The 2,559-nt window shown below is 34.5% G+C and overlaps 1 protein-coding gene across 1 annotated transcript in view; it reads left to right on the top strand.

The window, feature by feature from the left end:
* Positions 1-2,559, top strand: part of TLK2 (tousled-like kinase 2) — a 145,847-nt gene that overhangs the window by 13,974 nt on the left and 129,314 nt on the right. The window lies entirely within an intron of this gene.

Below are 2,559 nucleotides of genomic sequence, written 5' to 3'. Positions count from 1 at the left end.
GTTGACCTGATACGTGAGCTAGTCTATTTCTTTTTAAGATCGCTTTCTTTAAGCACTGAATAATCCACTTCCAGTCATTGGAAACTGACTGTATCTTATATTCATATGTTTTCACTCAGGATCTGTTGCAGTTTATATTCCCTACTCTGCTCCCTTTTGATAATTTAAGGACAAGTAGTCTCTGTGATTCTGGAGACTGTGTAAAGTAGGTGGAATTTCACTCCTGCATGCATTGTTACCTGTACCTAGTTGAGTATCAGTGCCAATATAGTAGCTTATAGTACTTATGATGTGCCAGGTACTGTTCCAAGGACAATAGGAGCAATAAGAAGTGAATTTGTATATTTTATAGCACGGATATTAGTTAACAAATTTGTATTTATTTAACTCACTGGATTAATGGGCACTCTTCATTCTTTCCTTGTCAGCTGTACTGACTGATGCTCACTGCATTGTTCCCACCAGTTGAATTATAGACTTGCCAAGGATCATTTTATAACTTGGGCTTGTATTGTAGTTACACAATTTAATTGCAAAAACCAAGGAAATAATGATTGCAAAATGAAAGAATTGTTTCCTTGAAAACTAAGTTAACTGCTCTAGAAAGACTAACTATAAGGTGAGTCAGTAAGAAGAAGGAGATATCTATAAAAACATATATATATATTTTTAATCTGGAAGAATTCCTTCATTTAAATCCTTGGCAAGTATCTTCAAGTTCTTACTTTATAAAGAAATCGAAACTGGAAATTGCAGATGATGTATTATGGGTGTGGCTTGTGTGAGACTGCAGTCAGTGGATCTGTAACTCGAAGGGCCTACCTCAAAAGACTGGCAAAAGAATGTACATTTATATGTTTTAAGTTCAAAGAAAATAGGATGTACTTTTTTTTGGATTCTTCAGTCTAACCTGCTTTTTTGATTAATGTCATTGATTTTAGTTATATTGATTAAAAAGAATTATTCAGTGTGTGGATGGCATTGAAAAGAAAAGCAAAATGAAAAGTCATGAAAAGTGGTGGGACTGTTTTGTCACAGTAAGAATCATCACTTTATAGACCCTGAAATAAGATCATATACTTTTAAGTAGTACCACATAGTAGACGTTGAATGTCTTCTTAAAGGAAAATGATCTCTTTTTCTACATTTTATAAAATTGTAAATTTGATACATGATCACCTTAAACTAAATTTGATTTCCGAAAAGATGTTTAGCCAACCGTTCCCTTTCTGTCCTATCATGTAGTTAATTGTAGCAATTAGAAGATTTCATATATGGGTATCTAGTGTTAGCTGTTTCACACACCAATACCATTTATTTATTTATTTGTATGCGACAGGGTCTCGCTCTGTTGCCTAGTAGTCTTTGTTGTTAGAATGTTTTTCTTTCATTCTGTTTTTGGGTTCATGATGGCTGTATTCAGGTATTCTTTTGATGGAGTAGGGAATAAGTGATGGGAATGAGTGGCATTCTGAATTTTGTTGCCTAGACCCAACTTAAAGTCATGTAACTGAGGTGTCAGAAAACTTCAATACAGTAACCTGTTTAATAGGAAGTTTTACCTTTAACATAAGAGAAAGAAGTTTTCCATACAAAAGTTCATCTATATCTTTAATTGTACGTTATTTTGATGTTTCCAGTCATGATAACTATATTGATGACAATAAAATATTATTTGAGGACTAGCAGGAGAATATTTTTTTTCCATAGCAAAGAAACTTGAAAAAAAGAAAATGAGTAAACTATTCTGTAGTTTACAGAGCTGGAAAAAGAAAATCTCTATTTCGTAGGACTTCTTTTACCAGTAAGACATTGTATCTCTCAGACCATCCATTTGAAAGGAGGGTGGGTAGGGAGCAGTGGTACTGGGAGAAAAGGGTGCTTTTGGAAAAACTCCTTCTCCTGGCTCTGTATTCTTGTTATGCATCATAATTTCCCAAGGGGCTATCACTGTGTTGATGACAGCTTTCCATTTTTCAAAGATCAAGAGAGGTTTCAGCCCTTGCAGCTCCAAATGGGAGAGCAGAGTGACTTCCCCATGATGGTGCCATCTAGTGGGACTGGTGCAGCCTCATGGATTGTCTGTTGAATTTGTCCTAACTGTTCAGAACATTTTCAGCACTTTTTGATGTCCATAGAAGGAAGAAAGTCAGTGCCACTGTGGTTTCTTTCCTAGTGGACAAGAGTGTTACAAGTAGCTGCAGGCTTTGAACTTCCTGGTTATTGTAGATCTTCTATCATATTACTTCAAGTTTTTTACACCTGCAAATTAGATACATACCACAGAACTTAGGCTAAAACCAAATGGCCAAATCTCCACATTTATTGCTTACATTTAAGTTGCTCATTCCTTATATTTGGGTTTTTTATTTTTAATTTCTAATTTTCTTGCATAGTGCAAATTTTAATTTTCTTACATAGTGTATTTATATGCATTCAGTTTCTCTTTCTGTTAGCATATTTACTTCATAATAACAGGTAAGCCAAAGGCATTTGTTTTGGGCTTTGGGATGCACTATGTTGCTTTTGTTTAGAAGATTGTTATTTTCTGTCATTGGT

The sequence above is a fragment of the Propithecus coquereli genome, unplaced genomic scaffold, assembly GCF_000956105.1.
Source record: "Propithecus coquereli isolate 6110/MARCELLA unplaced genomic scaffold, Pcoq_1.0 Scaffold119, whole genome shotgun sequence".
Taxonomy (NCBI): Eukaryota; Metazoa; Chordata; class Mammalia; order Primates; family Indriidae; genus Propithecus; species Propithecus coquereli.
This window is presented reverse-complemented; position numbering and strand designations above follow the sequence as displayed.